General features: G+C 34.1%; 1 long non-coding RNA gene across 2 annotated transcripts in view; it reads left to right on the forward strand.

Moving 5' to 3' along the window:
* Positions 1-21,515, forward strand: part of LOC118685841 (uncharacterized) — a 318,808-nt gene that overhangs the window by 203,158 nt on the left and 94,135 nt on the right. The window contains exon 4 of one of the 2 annotated variants that reach the window (XR_004980052.1): positions 14,682-14,755. The exons of the other annotated variant lie outside the window; for it this stretch is intronic. This is a non-coding gene — a long non-coding RNA (uncharacterized LOC118685841). Of the gene's footprint in view, positions 1-14,681; positions 14,756-21,515 lie in introns of those variants that run through there. 2 annotated transcript variants of the gene reach the window in all.

Here is a 21,515-nt window from a genome sequence, read left to right on the forward strand (position 1 = left end):
CTGACCACAGTTTTATTAACTGTAGCAAAACAAATTAAATAATTTATCATCTCCCTGAGATTCTAGTAACTAATTTCTGTGATTTGAGTTCATCCCTGTGTCACCTTGGCCCAGTCTTTTTCAGCACCACATCTACTGCCATGAAATCTCATAATGCCACCACTGCTTAACTGGGAATTTTCAATTCCAGCTAAAAATGAGAAAAAGCATCCCTAACATGGGCAATTCTTCATCTTAAATAGATTTCACTGTTAATTCCGTAGATAGAGGGTAAACAGCTTCATTTTGCCACTTGAATTGTAGCATTAAATGCAATCAATACTGGCATTTCACTACTGCAAATGGAGACTATGAAATAACATTGTCAAATCCTCCTCTAAAGAGGTATGACAGTTTTGCATTCGTAGCTCTGAAGTAGACCACAAAATAATGGTTTTAAGAAGACTGCAAAATATTAGGCTGAGGATGAAAAGCAGTGCTGGTACATTCTTTTACATCGTGTTCTACATGATGATTATACTTTAAGTCTCACCTACGCTTCTTCATGTTAGGAAATAAGGACCTCCATTCAGTCCTCGTGGAGACTGGCTTTACAGCAGGGATAGTTCCAACACAGGAAGGTTAAAAAGGGATTACAAATTTAAAAATTCTAACATTTCAAGTTAAAACTGGTCATCAAAAATATGATAATTTTTTATTTGAATTTTGCCTTATTAAGAAATTCTTTACTTTTACAATAGTTTTGGTAGTATTTGTCAAACTTCAGTAACAGAAAGAAGTTTAAGTCCATATTAGCATAATCCCTCTTCAATTGCAGAGGTGTCCTTACCCTCAAACTTCAGAGAGGGCTACTATTAAAAAAAACCCAAACAAATGGAAAAAAAAACCAAACAAAAAAAAAGTGTATCAGCTGCAAAATATTTGTATAAATCTTCTGCAGAGGTTTATATTTATGCTGCCTAGTATGATGCAATTTCAAAAGGGAGAAAGAATTTGAATCTGAAGCAGAGAAATCATCAGTTTAAGTAAGCAGGGTATTACCTAAATTTTCCATTGTACCTTGTCCACATTTATAAGTAAATAATATCCCAAAGTATTTGTAAATAGCTTAGAATACTCTTGTCTATAGAAATATCTTGTAGAATATTCTTGCTGGTCCTGGTGTCTATTGTGACAGTATTTTCTTTTTCGATTTCACAATTGTGAAATGGTGTCCATAACAGAAATGGATCAAGGAATGCTTATTTTTGAGAGAAGTGATTTGGAGAATAGTGATAAATTCAATGTAATTATTATTTTTTATGTCTAGCATAGAATAAAGAGAATGTTGTTAATATTCATACTATTGAACAGATGGGGTAGAATAAAATATTTAAGTATTCATCCTTTTAGCACAGTGAGCATTAAAAACTGAGTAGTTGAATCATGAGAACATTCAGAGTCATTACATACGTGTTAATTAACATCTAGGACAATTACTTTCTCGTTCACTACTTTTGCCTATCTTTTGTAGATTTCTAGCTTACATGCTGGAACATAAATGGCAACTATTTTTATATAAATATATGTTATTCATTAGTTTCCCTAAAGTATACAGAAATTAAAATAAAAACCAAAAAACAAGGAAAGAAAGCACTATGCTGTGAGGAGTGTTTAGAGCTGAATTTAGATGATAACTGTGGCAGCCCCAGTAAAATACATTTGGAAGATTCCACTCCTTCTCTTCCTATTTGTAGGAAAGCAGAAACAATCCCAAAAGTTTGTCCAAAGCACAGCAGCTGAACCTTCCCTTCAAAGCCAAGTAGAAGCCAAATATGACATGCAGAGAGCATTAGAATGCCCATATCGACGGTTGGATATAAAGTACATTTTGAGACTTGCTGATGTGAAGAATGACTTTCAAAAGTTCCACATGGTTTGTGATTTTCATTTGGAAGAGTTCCAACAACTGCTATGCAGAAACTAAAAGTCCCAAATATCTGAGATATTTATCTGAAGGAGTATCAGTCAAAGGCAGAACAAGAGTGTTTACAAGTCTAGATTGCATTCAGCCAAATTACATTGCAAATTAGTGTTTTGTAGCTATTTGCCTAAAAATAACTTAATGTGTTGAAATCATTTATGCTAAGGAAAAATGTATCTATGCCAGCAGCTTGTAAATGAAGTTCTGGCCTGTTCTGGCCCAATGCATTCTGAAATGACCAAGATATTAAACTCAAAAACAAGGTTGTCAGACAACAAATCAAGCTGCAAATTAACCTTCTAATCTTATAATCTGATTACAGCTGCTGAAGTACAACTGACAATTGATTTGCTGTTTGCTGTCCAACACAAAATATCATATATTCTTTTTGATGAATGTCAGTGAGCTAGTTTATTGTGTAGCAGCCCATGTCTTCCCTACTCCATTTCAGTAGTTCTGAATTGCTAGGGCCATTATCTGTATGAACAAACCTACTACTGGCAAAGTGCAAAGCAGAATTTGTATGTGACTCTTCTGCAATTAATCACTTGCAAGAAATGGCTGTTCTCTTTTCAGCAGATGTACAAAGTAGGTCTTTTTGAGGTTATTTAATGTGATAGCTTTCACAACTGCTATAAAAGTAAATATTTCAGATAACTACTTTGGTATACTATCAGGAATTCTTAACAGAGTGGTGTATTTACTTGTAGCATTACCCCTTGTAGTTAGTTACCCTCAGTTTCCTATCCAGTATCTCTGATATGATTTTCATGGAGTTTTCACAGAGTACATATGACTTTTCACTTGTTATAGACTGATCATAAAACTTCTTGCTTAGAAGATTCAGGACATCTATTTGTGCTGTTTGGAGCTTTGAAACAGAGCAAGGAAGAAAAAAAACATGGAAGGAAAATTTGGCTGTTAAGGTGACTGACATCAAAGAATAGCACTAAAGACATCTTAACAACTCTTCAGTTAATGAAAATAATGTTGAGGACCAGGAGCAGTTTGTGCTGCCTGACTTGGAAAAAGGCTGGGGAAGACTGTGGTAACCCTGCATCCTACTCACAAAAAGAATAATCTTGGTGACAGTGTAAATATAGGAAAGCATTCTGGTTTCTGTACTGTATGAGAACTACATTGGATAATTGACTCTAGGGAGGCTGGGTAGAAACCTGTGAAAATTCAGCCTCTCACTCAACTTCTACCTAAATGAATTGACCTTGAAATTTTACTGAATTTTACTAATGGGAAAATTGTCAACAGAGGGGTGTTTGTTAATAAAAACCTGATTTGAAAAAAAATCAAAATTGAGGCACAGTTGAAATGTATGGCTTATCAAAACAAAAATGAAAAGACATTAAAAATAGAAGAAAATTTTAAAATGTTGCCAGGAAAAATTGCTTGAAAAACTATGAATTTTTTTATTTTCAAATGTTCTAGGAATAAATAACACTTAAATGCCTTGTAACTAGTTTCAGCTTCAAATTGTGCTTGTTTGGGTTTGAGGTGTTTGTTCTGTTTTGTTTTTATTTAGGGAAAAGCTATAAAACTTTAAAGACTGTGTTTTATGAAAATTGACACAATTGACAATATTTTAGCTACTATAACATAAATACTGTCATTATACTAATGGATTGCAGAACCAACTGTCAGAGTAAGGAGATTTGGAAGGCATTTTATCAAAAGAAGGTATCAAATATAGCGTAGTATTAGGAAAAAATCATTCTCCAACACACATAAATATTTACATACTCTTTTTGCACCCCTTTATCATTCTAAATATGTTTAAATATTTTATTTCAGTGAAAAACATTAGAACATATTGTATCTTCTTCCAAATATAAGTGTTTATTTCTAATTTTCTATCAATACTCATAAAGAAAAAATATTTTCTATTGTTTTTTGTAATTAACTTCATTCTTTCTTGGATATACAAATCTTAGGGCAGAGAAATACCTGTTAGTTTTAAAATAGTTAGCATGTGAATGAATGTATGGCTTGATTCGTCTAGAGTTTTATAAGAATTTCTTCAAGAAAGAGAGAACAGAAAAACAATTTTTAGTAAACTGAGCATTTGATATTTCATGCATCCTTCCTACAGATTTATTTTCAGAAAACTTGCGAGAAAAGCTTCCAAGGTCTAGGATATAACATAGATCATAGAATCATAGGATAATTAATGTTGGAAAAGACCTTTGGAGATAATCAAATCCAGTCATTGACCCATCAGTACAAAGTCCATCTCTAAACTATATCCCCAGGTACCACATCTCCATGTCTTTTAATTATCTCCAGGGATGGTGATTCCACTGCTTCCCTGGACAATTATTCCAATGCAGGAGCACCGCTTCAGTGAGGACATTTTCCTTGATGTTCAATCTAAACCTCTTTGGATGCTACTTAAGGCCCTTCTCTCTTGTCTCTTCCTAACTGGTCAAAGATTTACTCCCACCTAACTACAACCTCCTTTCAGGTGGCTGTAGAGAGTGATAAGGTCTCCCCTGAGCCTCCTTTTCTCCAGACTAAACAACCCCACTCCCTCAGCCACTCCTCATAGGGCTTGTTCTCCAGACCCTTCACCAGCTGCTTGCCCTTCTCTGGACCTGCTCCAGCACCTCAAAGTCTCTCTTGAAGTGAGGGCCCAGAACTGGACACAGCACTCGAGGTGCAGTGAGAGATAAGAAACTATGTAGGGAATACGAAAAGCAGATAGTTGGTATCTGGTGGAGGTATAGAAGATCATGACAATGAAATTTAAAGAATTAGTAATGTTAGGGCACAGTAACTGGCAGAAAAGGAGTCATGCTTAGATGTGTAACCTTAATGTGGTCCCCTGCTGCTTCAATTAACTCTAAACAAGAGATCATGGAATAAGGAAATGCCCTTGAAATTTACAGCTCAGGCATATCTCTACCTAATTTCAGCAGTGTTAACAATGTAGTTGGGTTAGGATTCATTCTTAATATGCTGAATAATAGGTATATAAATGGTAAAAATTCATGAAAATAAAAAAAGCTTTAAGCTTTTATTCTTGCTCTAAGAATAGCAACTTGATTCTGAAGTATGTTAGTAGTAGGTTTTGTTTGCAGTGTGTTGGATAAAGAGTATTTTATCAGAGCTTGTGTGAAGTGTTGAGTTCCTTGTGAATATATGTTCACAGGAAACATTCTCTCTTCATTCACCCTCCCCTCAACAGGATTCCAAGGGTTTCTTTTGATAGTAATGTGGAAAACTCAGTATGCTCCTATCTCCCTGCAGTTCTTTCCACAGCTCACTTGCTACTCTGATCTATTGTATTTCAGGACAGTACATTGTTTAAAAAGTCGTTTTCATTTTTTAAGTATTTTTCTCTTCCATCTTATAACACTGGAAGTACAATAAAAGCAATTGTTCATTGTTTTGAGCTCTGAGTCTCAGTCATTAATTTAAGTCCTGGTTCTGCAAGATGCTCTGCTTGAGCACAGACATTTTGGCTTCATACAGGCTTTCTTTGATCTTGGACATAAAGAAAGTAGTATTTTCTGTATTATATTGTCTCTACTTCCTGTGGAGACTTAATTGAAGCCAGTTGGCCCAGGTTTTAATTTTAAATACATATATTTAATGAGTTACCATATCAAAACAATTTGCTGTCTTTCCTTCTAAAAATAGAATAGCACAACCATAATTAAGAAACTGTGGGATCATATAATGATTTTTATTTTCTTTTTTAAAAGAATAATCAAATTATTAAGTCAATTCCCACAGGTGAAAATTGTTGCATTTTTTAGTTAGTAAGCATATCTAAAGCAATAAAATTGAGATAAGAAAAGAATCTTCCATATTCAAGGGGAGTAATGAGTGTTTAATTATTTATGGTGTTTGGTGTCAATGGTGAAAATTATGGTGATATTTGGGCACTTTCAGTAAACCATAATTTCTCTCAATAACATGATATTCCCTTGACATACAGGAATCTTCCAGTTACTAAATAATCAGCATAAGTAAAGAAAAAAATTGTTTTGTCTGATGAGTAGGCATACTTAGCATTTATGGAGCACTTCCTATGTTCCCAATGAAAGATTAGAGATCAGAAAGTATGACTTAAGGACATGAAAGAAATCTTACTTCAGATAAGAGAAGATTAAAGGGTTGCAAAAAATAGTTTTCTGATAAATAAAGAGTTTCTACAAGGAAGGAAGTAATTTTTTATTTATTTTGCAAATGAGATGAGAAATAGTGGTATAGAATTGAAATATGGTTTTATCTATGCAATAGCAAAAATGTCTTTTGAGGACTAATAAGGTCTGGAATAGTTTAGAATCTCCACTATGGGATCTTCATATGAAGAGCAGCAACTCAGCTAAATATTCGTCTGAAATATTATAAATTTATTATTTTTAATTAAATAATAAATTTAAAAAATGTTTTTTAAGTATTTTAAATTTTAGTTTAGAACAATAAAGAAAAAGTGTGTTGCAATCACAAAGAAAAAAACAAGGTATGTTGAAACAAATATAAACTTAGGTAATCCTACTTTAGAAACTTTTCAGTATCAGTGGAAAATGAATAAAAATATAAAATAAGTAATAAATGGATAAAAGAAGCTATATAATGGATAAAATAAGGAATATGCAACATGCAATTAACCTCCTTTCGCCACAGGAAATGTTCCAGACATCTACAGGGCTATCCATATTGCTTCTCTATTTACAATTTGTTCCATTCACAGTCATTTCCGATATCCTGACCTGGGTGTAAACACAGTTTTCAGTTCTCTTTATTAAGGAAGACACCTTCCTCTATCTATTGACACCATTTGATTGGGAGGGACTGCATCCTACCAACTTTGAAGATGTGCAGTCGGTCTGACTAGAAAAATGGTTGAGAAGCATTGGTTTAAGAGAAGCAACTAAAAGATGAATAAGATCCAAGAAAATTTGCATTATTCAGAAAGAAGCAACAGAGCTAGAAAAGAGTAGGTGTTGGTCTCATGTTTGATATTTTATTAGAAACTTTACAACAAAGACTTAATTATCCTTAAAGAACGGCAGAGTATTTTTAACTTACAATACCATAAAATTTAGGACCAAATGTAAAGTACGGAAAAATCTTTCTGCAATAATATTAATTTCAGATCTTTTATGGACTAGACTGTCCATTTAATGGGATTATGACTACAAAAGTTTTTTGAAAACTCCCTGAATGCAAAATTAATAGTCTACAGTATTCGGAGATTGGACCTAGATGATCTTTAAGGTCCCTTCCAGCCCAAACCCTTCCATGCTTCCAGTAAGTAAACACTGAAAACTATTTGCAATATTTGTTCCTTATCTATTTAAATAGATGTTAACAGTAAAATTGGAATACTCTTTTCAATAACAATTTTAAAAAGTTTGACCTTCAGATCAGAATTACAGATTTCTTTCTATCATGATCCTCTTTATCTTTTCATTACTGCTTGCAATACTGAGTACTGTATAAAAGGAACTGTGATTGATTTTTGTAGCCTAGGCATAATGGGGAAAGTGCCTTCTGCTCGTATACTCTGTGTGCTTCTCTTATGTTTGCCTTTTGTCTTCAAGAATGGGGTTGAGTAAAGTGTTCATTCCCATCAATACCATTCTTTTTCCTATTTTTGTTGCTTTTTCATTACCTATATTTGTATTTGTAATTGAATTTTTGGTTGCATTAATGCTTGTGATGTACTAGCAGCCTTATTCTGACAGTAACAGCCTAGAAATAACAATGTACAAAATTGTTTCCTCAATGCAAAGAAGTTATCTTAGTTCGGTGCTCTTATTACCAACATACAAAATGTAATAGTAGAAAAGCATTGCATGTAGGCCAGTGAAAATGTCCAAGGAACTTAAAAGTTAAGCTGCTTTTTACAAACATGATCTATAAGACTTACTTTATACCTAGCTCTTTATTTTAAGCTCACTGCTCACTTTGCAGTCCCAGAGAAGGTAAACCTGGTATCTTTTTGCTTAGAACTTGTGTTTATTTTAGATTGTCTTTTCTGAAGCAGGGTAAAACCAAATAAAATTCAAATGTATATAAGGACATATATATTCTAGGATTGTAAGGTGAATTTCCCATGAAACTCAAAGAAAGTATAAATATCTATACTATTATACGTTTTCACTAAAAAGAAAAATTCATTTTTTAAACAAACCATGGAAAAAATTTCCATGGAAGGTTTACATTAAAATTATTCTTGAACCAATAACCTCTCACATACTGTTAGTTATGGCTAAGTTTCTTGAGTCTAGCCTAGAGAAGGTAAAAACTCTGTTTTCTGGAGGGAAAGAAAAAGGAGGAACGTCTGTTCTCAGAGCTATCAACCTGCTCTTCTCTTTGTCCTCCATCCTTTGTATTTCTCAGTAGGAATATGTATTTCAAGATAAAAGAAGATATTTCTCCTATTCCATGCCAAATTTCAAAGGCAGGCCTTATACATTTTAGTGGCTTCTGATTTCCCACATTACATGAGTATCTAGTAGGCATTTGCCTCAAAAAATGAATTGGTGAGATAGACCATATATTTTTAATTTAGTTCCTCTTTTTCTAATGAATGAAAATTCCATGACTGTTCTTAGCATCGGACTTTTCATTCCACGCTTTTAATTGAATTCACATTCTGTAATTCATGGCAGAATGTTGACCAAGAAATGGGTATGTTCCCTTAAAAATGGTTTTTAATTGTTTCAACTAAGTGAATGAGAGGGGCCTCTGTAGTATGTCAAACTTACACAGTTCCTGCTTTGCTTAATGGTTGATAATGATACACAATTATTACTTAGTAGAGTAAATAAAGATCTTTATAATATCATTTAAGTAAAGCAACTTACTAAACAAAACTTAAATCAGACTTCAATATCATTCCAATTCAGACTGTGAGGAGTGGCTACACTACTTTTATTTTTTTCTCTCAGATAAAGCATTTTGCATTTCAATTTCACTAGTATCAAAAATTATTTTCTTATTCATTTTTTTAATGGCATCCATATACAAACATAAAAACAGTTCTTGCAAAATTGCAGTCACTATTTCACTTAGTGTCTTTTTAATATAATGCTTTCTGCAATTCATCATGTATTTGAATAATTAAAATCTAGTATAATATGTGAATAGTTAATTTGAGAAATTTGTACTATCTTATGGACAGTACCATTACTTCAGTACTATGATAGATTCCCTGCTTTTGCTGTCTTTTCCTTGCATTTTATCATATGACCACAAATTTTTACTAGGGGAACAAAACTGAAACTATAGCTCAAAAAGAAGAAAAAAAAAAGGATGTGACCTGAAGTACCATAATTAGAAAGCATGCATCTCTATTGAAAGTGTTATTAAAAGAGAAAACAAAGCTTTTCATAAACTGTAGTAGTAATCTCTAATCAATGAAAGGCTGTTTAACTTCCAATAAAAAATATATACTTTATGAATATGAAAACAACATTACCATATCTATATTCTGTTTTCTGGTTATGTTTGTCAAGATCCCTAAGTTCTTACACAAAAAGTCTTTTTGAAGACTTTAAATCTACTTTTAAAACATGTTCTTGTTTTTAACACTATTTCTAAAAATCGGTTTATGCTTCTCCAAAATCTTCTGCTATCTACATTTCAGAATCTCTGGAAATGAGTGACCCTTTCAGAAGACAGATGTCTTTCCAAGTTCATTGTTGTGTTCAATTGGCAGTAGCTAAAACACCTGCCTTAGAGTGCATCTTTTTTACTTGCTAAGTGGGCATATCTGTCTGCAGAAATAAATTATCCTTCCCAATGTACAGCCAAAATATGCAAGTAATTATTTATTAGGTGATTCAGTAGTGTGACTAGTTTGTTTGACTGCATTTGTTGTTTTTCCACCTAAGCCTACCTAGGATGAAGGAGGTAGAACACTTGTGTTACATCACAGATAAATCTTAATGAGAATACCAGTTGTTAACTTTATCAAATAATGGGGTAGTTGTTGTTGTTGTCCATTACATTTTCTTCCACTGTAATGTTATTTTGCTTGACTGTTCTGTGGACATTGAACCTGCAGATGGGCTCAATGTTTTAATTGGTATTTTTCATTTGTCTGGTACTTTTTATTATTATATGACACAGAAATGGCACTTTTTAAATTACTCACTTTCTAAGACATATGATCTTGTAGTAGTTTTCCACAATTAATACCAGTTTTATTCCTAGATAAATAAAATTCCAATTGTTTTCTGCTATGGGTGGACAGGCATAGGTGGATAGGGACACAACAGAGGAGAAGCAAACTTCCTATCCCACATGCAAGTAACCTGTCATTTTTAATTCAGTATCTATCCATAGTGTGTGTCTATTCAACTCTTCATCTTTTTGTCTGGGGGAAATTAGAAGTAAAAAGAGAAATCCTTTGTATTAACACAAATCATGCAACATCAAAGCTGGACTTTATTTTCACTGTTTTTGCCAACAACTTCACATTAATAATAATTGCTGTTAAACAATTTCCCAGAGCCTGTCTCCATTTCCAGCACTGCCAAAGGACTCTGCATAATGAATTTTACAGGACTTTATCTCAACTATTCCATCTATAACACTAGATAATACTCTTTTTTGTACAAAGTAGGAATTGCATAAATTCCTGACCATTATTATTTTTTAAATATCATTATGCCTTACATGGATTTAAAACTGAAGTTCAAATATTAATTTCTTCAGCAAATGCAAAGTTTCTTCTTATCACTCAGAAGCCATACATTCATAAATGTCAATTTTGTGGAATCACATTTCCGATCATTATCACTTTTAATGCACATGTTAAATTATCTATCATGTAGAACAAGAATAATTCAATTCATCTCAAGATTACTTTATAGCACTCTAAGTTGTCCAGGAGTACAGTTGGAATTTTTATTGCTTTCATTTTCAAGTGTTAGTTTGGATTTTTTTTTCCAGATAACATGTATATTTAACATTTACTGACATGTCACACAAGGAAATAAATTGAAGTAATTTTTGTGGAAATCTGTATAAAACTTTGACACTTGACTTTAGGTTGGATTGCACTTTGGTAGCTTCTGATGGGCAAATTGTAATAGCGCAAAATTAAACATGAACAAATAAGTTGTTTTAAAAGAAGCTACTCTTGTCTGAACTTTCTCATTTTAACTACTTTGAACAAAATAAGTATTTTCTGTTCTTTTTCTTTAAAAAGTTATATTAGTTTTCCTTTGAGTAGTACAATGTTATTCTCTTGGAAGTTAAGATGACTGCCTTTTGGGGGTTTTGTTTTCTGTTATGTGAAGCATTTCAAGTAAATTCTGCCCTTTCTTACTGAGGGAGATGAACCCTAAACTCTTTCCCCTTTTTCAAAATTCTTCCCTGACAAAGAATGTCTTCCTCTCAAGTGGTCAATGATTGTACTACACACTGGATAGGAACATGAACCCTGCTAGCCAGGAAGCACCAAGTAAAATTAAACCAAATAAAGGAAGGGCGACTGTAAAGTAACAGGCAGAAAGAGAATGGGCTGGAAGGTCTTGTCCATCTTAGCTAAGTCTTTTTGCAGATGTGCTTCAAGGTTATCCTTGTTAATACAGAATACAGCAATGACATGTTCATATGGAATCTGAATTTAGTTTTATTTGCAATTACTACCAAAGACTACTATGTCAGGAATCCTGGAAGTCAATGGATGATTATATTTTCCAACAAACACTTGCTAAAATAAAATCTTACAGGAGGAATTAACGTGGAAATAATAACCTTTTTTTGAACTGCAACAGCTATGCATTGTTTTTTGTCTAGGAAGGAGTTTTTAATTGGTCTGTAGTGACTTCATTGAGAAACGTTGTTCATACAGTAAGACTTTCCCAGTAGCTGAATCAGGTTTAATACTTTTTGTCATTGTTGCTAGCTGACCTTACTTTTTCAAACAGCTAATTCTTTATCATCAGCAGTGTCATCTACTCCATCATGTACTTCCTGGCTGGATAAACTACTGGTGTTTGATGCAAAATGTGTCTTATAACTTCAGTAGCTAGAATTATTGCAAATGGTTATATAACCTAATTATTTTGGTGGCAAATAGGACTTGTCTTGGTGTGCCCAGATCTGTACGTGCAGGTTTGTATTCAACTCCTGTAAGCCATTCTGTGTGGCTTTGGTTTTGCTTATTCCTGCTGCTCTGGTTCCTGTGGCTCCAGAACATGTAATGATCCGTCTTCAGAAAAGTACAACTTGGAATACTCATGTTTTAAACCTCTTCACTTTGCTGTCTATGCAGATATCGTAGACTCTTCCTTTTAGACTGTCAACAATAAACTCATATATTGCTCTTCTAAAGAGGGTAGAAGAGCATCTGCACATATCTATGGACTATGAAGATATCCTGGATTCTTCTTTTCTATGATCATTATGAAAAAAATTGAGGACTACCTTCCTTAAGAAGTTGTGCTTAATTTTTTTTTCCCCATTGAAGAATATCACTGGTTTCTTGTTCTGTGTCAAATATTTTAAACTCCAGCTGCATAACAGTTGCTCCTAATAACTCTGTGCTTTCTACATGTTATTGTCACTTTTGATTTTCTTCTAGTGACACTTTTAGTAATATTATTTCCTTGTCCTAGAGCAGAGTAGAGAAGTGTCAATAAAGTCAGACCAATCATAGCAATGTCTATATGCTGTCTGGCATCCAGACATACCTCCCCTTTGACGTTGTGATAACAAGCTGGATTGGCTTGTTAATTAAAGATAAGGTATCTATTTCCATTAAATGGGAGTCATTCAAATTGCATTTTTGAATACAGAAAGTTGTTAAATCATGGGCAGCATCCATTATTAAATATTGATTTTTATTTTCCTTGGAGTGCCTGATTACCACAGCCAGTAAATTGCAGATTTATTTTTAAGACTGGCTTACAGCTATTGACAGATGCTTTCTCTATGGTCTTCTAAACATATGTGCACAGAAAAGGTGATGGTGCAGGAGATTTATGTAATGTTGTAGCAGCTCATTACTTTTAGAACTCTGTTTTATTGCTTTGTTAAAGATGCATTAACAGATGAAGACACTGCAAAATTGGAAATCAGAAATTATTAAAAAACAACATCCAGTGGAATCAGCATTTTTCTTCATATTTAAAGAAATCTTCTGCCCATTTATTTAGATGTATAAGCAGACCAATAATATGTTATAATTAGATCTGACTATGTAGTATAAAAATTATTGTGTATTAAGGGATTCAGACCAGAACAAGTTGTTGTGTTTTGTTTGTACTGCTCTTTCTGTGGAATCTGGGTGGATACAGAGAGTTGGAAAGTACAGTTCGGAATTAGTCTTAGCTCCACTGATGACTTGGCTTTATTCCATGTGATTCATTTGTGGGCAGAGGTCAGATTCACACTCATGCATGACTTACTGTGGAAGCGCCAAGGTCAGGACCATAACCTGTGGCATGAGATTGAATGGGGCTGGTGGCAGTGAAATCAAGTTAAGAGATTGCTCATGTTTAACCTCTGGTATTTAACAGCCAGGTAGTCTAACTCCTTTCTTAGATGTGGCACTTTCATGCCACAGATTTTAACATAAAAGCTTGTTTTTCACAAAAGCACAACGTGAGTGCCCAAATATATTTTCCAGTCGTGCTTTGAGTATAAGAATTGGCAGAGAATCTAATTTTTCAGTACTTTGATCCAGTGGTCAACTATTTTTATTTTGAAGTTCATGATTTGCATTCAACTGACTGTAGCTATGTATCTTGGTTAGAATTATTTCTGTTCAAGCCTTGAAAGCTTTAGTATTATAAGCATAGATACAGATAATCACAGTTCTGTTATCTCTTAAGCCAGCTTTTATCTTTGAATTTCATTTGATATCTCTGAATTTCCTGCAAAGAGCTGCAATTGGTGGCCATCAGTGTATGGTAACACATCAGAATTTCCTGGGGAATTCATGTGGGCTTCTGTCTGACATGAAGACTCCAACCTGGTGTCTCCAGAAGACATCACCTCTGCATGCCTTCCTCCTCTTCCAGTGAAGGCAAAATTGGACAGCAGTCAGATCCCAACCTAAAATTTATTCCCCAAGAGCATATGGAAGTGTGCCACTAGTGCTGACTCTTGCAGAAAATATTTTGTTTCTGATCACACTAGTATTGTGGCTTTATATAGTGCTTTCTGGGCAGGGTTCTCTAAGTAATTGAGACTATCTATTATCAGGGCTTATGTTTCCAATAAGATGATTTTACCTTAAATAGGTTTAACAACTGTATTTGTGGGTTTTAATAATCTGAATAAGTTAGCTCTTTAACATTTCCTTTCTCTCATTCTAAGGCATTTTTTTTCCAACCTCAATTGCTTTTGGGAGTTTTTTTTCTGTTTAACTAGATATAGGATACTAATATTGTTATGCATACAGTATTGTTGTGTTAGTGTCACAATTTTTATGTGCTGGTTAAGTCTAAGCATATCATTTTTTGTATATGTTTTTTAAAACTGCACCTTTCTGCCACAGTGTTATGTACACTGATTTGGCTTAGACTGTATCGGAAAATCACTGCTTTCCAGGGCGTGGGCACCTATGCTAAATAAGCATTCTATATAGTCTTTGCTAATCATTTCTTGTTCATCATTTATTTTAATCATTCATTAGTCTGCTTCAAATGTATTGTATGACAAGTTATTGATGAAAAATGCACATAGCATTGCCTAGTTCTGGTAATTTAATTATGATTTAATCCCACAGAAGCTGGTTTAAAATGTTGGTCTTGATGATGACAGCTCTGATTTGACATCTGCCAGTTCTGAACTCATTCCATACGTACACCACTCAGTGTTGCTTTATTTTCATGATTAATAATATTATGCTTTATCTCAGTCAAGAACTGTTGTATGAAGCTGGCTTCATCAAAAAGATCTGGGATTTTAAAAATAAAAATCTCTTTATAATATAATTATATAATTAGAGATTATCTATAGAAAACCTTCTGCAGGCCATGTCAAGACTTTGTATTATGCCAATAACATTTATAAAATACAACTTAGAAAACCATGAGATGGGTGTGATTTGTCAGCTTTTAATTTTCTTTTGATCTGTTATGCTTTAAAAAATCAACATAACTTTAAAGAACAGAAATAAAAATCAGATGCTGAAGGTTCATTTGATATGCTTACTGGTGTTTTTTTCCTGTTTTTGCAGTATGCAGTGTACTACTGATTTTTCCAAAACATAAAGTTCAAAGAAGGTGAAATTAAATGCTTCATCCATAAAAATATGTACAAAACAAAATTAAATTCCACATTCAGAATTTGCCAGAAATGCTTACACACTCATCCCTTCAGTGCAGAAGCTTTACCTCCTGAGCTATCTTGCAAACAAAAAGCAACTTCTCTGTGGAGGGCGTGAAGGGATCCCTTCATAATCAATATTCAGTTACAAGTACAACTTACAAGAATTTGGCAAATGATCTCAGTTAATGAGAAAATTGTGATCTGCTTGTGTATATTCTGAAAGTAGAAAAATTGGCTCAATTTGCTCAGTAAATTATTCATTGGAAGTTACTCATTCATCACTAATAAAAATGCTGTCTTCAGATGTTTCATCTATTTGGTGTTTCATCTGCAAGGAAAACTGATTTTACAATCTGTCATTCCTACAGCTGTTCTAGAGAACTAGAGAAATCTTTATTCTTACAGTAAAAGGAAGCCTCTATTCTTCCATCTCAGAAATAAAAATAAAATTAAAAAAAGGAAAGTTGAGATATAATATACCTCAGGTTTTTTTGGGGAAAAATCCAGTGAAGAATCTGTTAATACAAGACTCAAAACCAGGAAAGTATTTGGTACCATACAGAAAATACTTTTGTATGTTGTCTCTTCCCAGTATTTTAACTTGTTTCTTCTTGTTTAATAACACTTCAAGTATGTAGTTAGCTCTAGGGAAAAGATTTTGGAGTGGTTAGCATATCTGTTTTACTGAGTGAATTTTCCCCAAGTGGCCTTGAACAATAGCAGACGAAAGGTAGCAAGGTTAGGAGATAAACAGCTGTCACTGTCATGACAGCCAGTTGAATGCTTGGAGCAGCATGATGGAAAGGAGGATTTGAATTGCATCAGAACATGGCTTCCAGGATTGTGAAGTCTGGAATTTCTCCAAAGGGATCAAATATGATTGGAATAGTAGTTGACAGGAGGTGATCCACATTATGTATGCTGCAGCTTCCTGGTGACTTACTAAGCTGAGGAAAAAACATTGGCAAATAGGGAAAATAAACTCTTGCTTGGAGCAGTTTACTTATGTATGTGTGGAGATGAAACTGTTAGGGAGAGCTAGTAGGATGGACAAGAAGTCCAGGAAAACAGAGTGATGACATGTTTTCTTTTATGTGCTTAGAAAGTATCCTAGAACATTTTCTTAAAATTAAAATGTTTTTTTCTTAAAAAAACATTTTCAAGAATGTTTGTGTAGATAATGACTGAACTGCGGAGCTGAACAGTGTGCAAATAGAGAAATAATGAATGTTGCACAAATTGATATCCTCAATACCAAATAGCATATATATTTTTTTGCTGTTGTTGCTAAACTTCCTGTGTTAATTTGGTTATGTCAAATTACTAATAAATCAGTGGCAATTTTATGTGCATCACAACAAAAAAGGGCATTTGTTTCTTTGAAATATACCATGTATCTAATTAGGATGATAGTAAAATAAGAAAATCAATGCATTCATGCATATTTTAAGTTTTACTTGCTTGAATAAGATATCTAAATAATTCACCAGTCTGCTCACTATTTGAGTATACTAACAGTAACCTGTATCACTGTCTGTTTTTTTTAAGTCAGGACATATATATATGTCATCCAAACAATTTGCTTCCATAGATATTCTACTACATACAAGAATTAAGAAAAGGAAGTGGCTTACTTTGGCGAACACGATACCATTAACAGGATTTTTACATTTTTACATTTTGAACAAGTGGTGTTCCATTAAAATGTTGACATTGTCGAGGAGTTAAAGAATTCACAAGGTATGTAGGCAATTTGAAAATTAAAAATATCTTGAGTCTTAGCTCATTCCTTACCATTAACTATTTAGAAAGATTATACTTATTGAGTGCCCTACCAGTTCTTATTTGGGTCTCAAATGGTAAAATACGTTCACTTTTATAGTGGAACAATGACTTGAAGTAAGCAGATCTCAAATTCTACATGACATGAATATCTATTTAAATTTGAAATAATCAGAAAAAGTAAGGGATATAAGTGATGGACAAAAAGTATACGTCACTTAATGACACTTCTATATAGAAAAGCTTTAAACTCTTTAAAAACAGAAACCTATAAATAAATAAAAATTTTAATTTTTAACTTTCATGCATTTATCTTCTTGGTAAGAGAAAAGATTGACTGATAGATGTATCCTTTTATGCATTATTTTTTAGTCTGAAGGTCAGAGTGAAACAGGCTGAAGTAAAAAGCAAAAAGTTAACTAGCAATAACTTTCAGGAACCAATCTATTATAATAGAACAAGATAGGAATGGTTATGAGATATTTAAGGTAATAACTGAAGGCTTCATCTGAAGACTCGTGAAACTTTATTTCCAGTGTCACATCCCAGAAATTTGGAAGGCATTCCTTCTTCAGAAAGTAAGATGGTTCTGATTCCAAGATTCCAAAACTGTCATAGAGCATAAATCATACTTGAATGTGACTAGTGAGAGAAGAGCTTAATATGCCAACTGATAATCTGTCACTGCTGACGTAAGCACTGTGATGGAGACATTTCCTTAGGGAGGCTTCTCATTCTTCTCTCATCTGCTAGTAGATATTGTCATGCTAAAGCTTTACTAATGTAAGATTTACTTGGAATGAGAAGCTAAAACTGAAGTATACCTAAGCTCATGAAAAAAAAATGCTTTATGATACAAGTTTTGTAATATCCTATAAAATTTGATGTATTGTTCACATAAAATATGTATTAACTTATCATTTCATTGCACAATTGGGTAAATACTACTTTTTTCCTAAATATCTGCAGAATTTTATATTACTATTTTGATATGTAATAAAGTGAATATATTTTGATGATCAAATAGTAATGATTAAGTCATAATGTTCTGCATTATGACTAAATAGGAAGATAGGAAAAATAGTAAAGACAAGTAAGACAGAAGTTACATGTCAAATAAATGTCTTTTTTTTGGTTAGCTTTTAAAAACTGAACTACGTCTGGCAAGTAAATATTTAAGTGTCCAGCTTTGGAGATATTTGGAACACACAGAGAGCACTGTGCACCTGCTTTACCTGACCATACTTTGAGCAAGGAACTTGGTCTAGGCAATCTCCAGATTATTCCACCCTTCCAGTCTCAATGATTCCATGATTTTATAATTTTATATTTAAGTTTATCACTCAAATGCTTATTTGTTTTACTGATTTGACTAAATTATTAGATTATTTTGAAATATAGCTTGGTTTCCAGTATACCAGAATTTTTAATTAAGGGGACAAAAAATCTGCAAAGCACATTTCCTCCTTCCAGAAATCTGGTGAGAGCAGGTTTGAGGTCTACTTAAAAGAAAAGCTATTCCACAGATTTAGAATCAAATCAATACAATGGCAAAAATGGTAAAATTGATGTTATAGAAATAGCATGGTAATACAAATGTACACAAAATGAATGCTTCCAATATCCTGACTGAAGCAAAGAAGTCTGCTTTTAATAGCTATTTCTGCTTAGAGTGTAACATATTGGTATGACTCTTAGTTATTACAGATGAAAGAAGTATTTTGCACTTCTGTGATTTTCTCTGATTTCCATCAACCATTTCAAATATTTGTTGTTGCTGTACTTCTAGAGTTTCTTTTAGAATAACACTATAAATGCAAATCATATTAATGTGTAATATTAAATGACTATTAGAATATATTCACAGAAAAACAATGGTGCTGTGCTTTGTGATAAAGTGTGTAACTACAAACAGTTTCAATCAGAGGAAAGCAACTGGGGAAAAGTACATTAGGAGCCTAAATAAAAAAGCTGTTCGCAATCAGTTACAGCTGAGTGCAACAAAAATTACTTTCTAGGGATAAAAGGAAATTAATGATTGACCAGTGTAACCAGAACATCCCACAGCATGTTGAATATTTAATGCCATGCTACTTCTGCCCAAAACAATCTGAGGTTTGGCATATATCCACCAAAATAGCTCATCGCTAATTAATTTGCCATGTCATTTTGCATAAAATTAGTAATTAATACTAGTCACCATGCACTGTAGTGCACTTTTTTCAGTTAAAGATTCAATCTCAGTAGTTTCAAAAGCTTGATGAAATGGTCATTTTTTTATTATTCTTAGAAAAGAACTTGCACATTGAAAAGGTATTGCAGTCAGAAGGAAGGATATATCAAAATTTATAGACCAAATATATTTGAGGTTGTTCAAGGTCAATGAATTTTTTCTCTCCACTTGCTTGAAATTATGAGTAATAGAATATGAACAACTGGTACTCCGACTGAAATTAACTACAGTGATGTGTAACACTATATTTAGCTGTCGTTTAAACTGTTGCAGTCTCATTTAACAGGCTCCAAATTAAACCTGCATTCTCCACCATTTTAGAGGGAACATTTAGCCTGAGGTTTTGCAAATTTGATTGGAAGAATTTACAGTAATTATTACTTGAGATCCAGAAAGAATGCATTCTTTGAAGAAGCACTTAGGGTAACCATTGCAAGCAGGAGTCTTGAATAAATAAAAAAACTATTGTGATGAAATTTGGAGTTTGCCATGTGGAAAAAAAAAGAAGAGTATTGCTATATAGAAGAAGTTGTGGGTTTGGGTCATTTTCCTAATCTGCTTATTCCCCAAACAGATGTTTTTAAGTGTAGTAAAACCCAATTTATTCTGAGCAATTGTGCAATACTAAACCCCAGGAACTGCAGTCCTACAGTCAAAAGCCTAGAGAGTCATTGAAAGCTAACATTACTCTGTGAGAGTCAGCACTGAGCAGGAACAGCCTTGTAGCAGAAAAGTCAGAGACTGGCAGATCACTAGTAATTAAATTAATAGTATTGAGCCCAAGGCCATGTTTCTTCATCTTCTGTTTCTCATATTGCCTCTCATTTTTTTCCTGTGATAATTTTTTCATGTTTCTTATTCCTAATTAACACTTGTTAACACTTTTTCCCCCCTTTGGCTTCTTTTGCTTTTTTAATTCTTTCACATAGTTCTGTTTTCATTCTTGGTATCTGTGGCTTCCCTCTTGGCTTATCTCTCCATTCATTATTTCTGGTTCTCCTTTTACCCTCCTGCCTTCACTGATACCTTCTCCATTCGCTTACTGCTTCCTTTCATTGTGCCACATGTCTGATTTCTCCTTGTTTAACTGCAATAGTTTTCTCTCAGAAAAGAATCCTACAGCACTTCTGATAGTGCTTTCTAATTCCATGTGAACAATTTGAGTGATGTTCGTCAAAGAACTATTTTTTGCTTTTGCACTGAAAATTTTCATGCTGTGAACTCTGCAGTTCAGTCTGCTCTAAGTACATATTTCAGGATTGTAGCTAGAATAAAATGTCAAGACAGCAACCCAAACAATAGCAGTAATATTATATAAATTGTGAATGGTATACACTGAGTTTAGATCTCAGCGTAGTGCAGGATGTTTTTAGTAACTAGTAATCCACATGTACTTTCATCTGTACTGAATTTACAGAGGAATATGCAATGTGCTATGGCAATATGCTGAACTTTTTCTAGCCTAAGCATATGTTACCATGCAGAGTCCCAGTCTAAATTATTTATAGAGGTGGAATTGCTTTTTCTTCCAATGCTATCCCTTCAAGACAGGCTGCAACAATCAATATATTTGAAAACCAGGACTTCTCACACAGAGCAAGTCTTCGGGACAAGGTTATGCAGTCTCTTAGCACATATCCTCTGCTCTTGGACCATTTCTTAGAAAAAGCCTAAGCAGCCTCAGCCTTCTCGTGCTTCCTTAGTTGAGGGCCCCCTTGGTGCGGGTGTGTTGGGATGCAGCTGCAGCCCAGACTGAGGGCGCTGAGAGCAGAGCCAAGGGGCCGCGCTCTGCTGGCCCCTGGAGCGCAAAGGGCCGGACACCTACGGCACTGCCAGGTGGGCCCAGCACACACAGCAGGAGCCAGGGGCTCATCAGGGACAGGGAGACCTTCGTGCCCTTGGGCTGGGAAGGTTTAAAAGCCCGGGGATCCTTTGTTCGGGGTCCCTCCTTGGAGGGCACCGGCTCAGGCTGTTCATGGGCTACTGCACCATGAGCAAATGGCTTTATGGACATCTGAGCCTCTGCCATGGCAAACCTGGGATGGATCCAGTGAGAAACCTGCTCTGACTCTGGGATGGGATGTGTGGAAACCCCTGGGGTCACTGCCAGTCCCCTCCCCTGTGGAGGGAGATTGGCCCCAGCCGTGGAAGTCTCTGTTGGGAATGCAACTGAGAGAGCCTCATGAATGGTCAGACTGGGAATTTTCTGTAACAACCCCGTTACCATTGACAGAAAAATATTAGTGGGTCTTGACTTCTAGAAATAGTGATGGT

This window comes from Molothrus ater, chromosome 4, assembly GCF_012460135.2.
Source record: "Molothrus ater isolate BHLD 08-10-18 breed brown headed cowbird chromosome 4, BPBGC_Mater_1.1, whole genome shotgun sequence".
Lineage (NCBI taxonomy): Eukaryota > Metazoa > Chordata > Aves > Passeriformes > Icteridae > Molothrus > Molothrus ater.